This window comes from Pteropus medius, unplaced genomic scaffold, assembly GCF_902729225.1.
Source record: "Pteropus medius unplaced genomic scaffold, Ma_sr-lr_union100, whole genome shotgun sequence".
Classification (NCBI taxonomy): domain Eukaryota; kingdom Metazoa; phylum Chordata; class Mammalia; order Chiroptera; family Pteropodidae; genus Pteropus; species Pteropus medius.
Genome location: NW_024351648.1, coordinates 1,575,865 through 1,576,368, shown reverse-complemented (window position 1 = coordinate 1,576,368; position 504 = coordinate 1,575,865).

Genomic DNA, 504 nt, shown 5'->3' with positions numbered 1-504 from the left:
GGCTCTACTTTCTACATGAGAGTTTTCCTCTTCGACGATTCTTCTTGGGATTTCATCTGAGTCATCTGAAATGGCTCCCTTTTTTTTTTTCTTTTTATTGGTTGTATTATAGTCCATGGCATGAATGTACTGAGCATGAATCTTTTTTTTTTTCCCCACTGTAAAGAGTACTACATCAAACAATCTTATATACCATGTCCCCACATGCTGCCTAAATGAGGGCTTTTATTTCTTGGGGTGGCTTCCTAAGAATGGGACTTCCGCATGGAAGGATGCATGTATTTTTCATTTTAAATATGCTACAGATAGCTTTTTTCCCTAAAATGCAAAAAGCCTTCACATTTTTCTGAACCGTGTAGAAGTGTACCCTTTCAGCACATTCCTGCCATCAATAGGTGATAAGCTTTTTTTTTTTAAATTTTGCCAGATCGATGAATATAAAGCGATGCTCTACTCTTTTACTATTTTTGCTTTGCCGCCGCCACGTGACATTGGCCATCATTT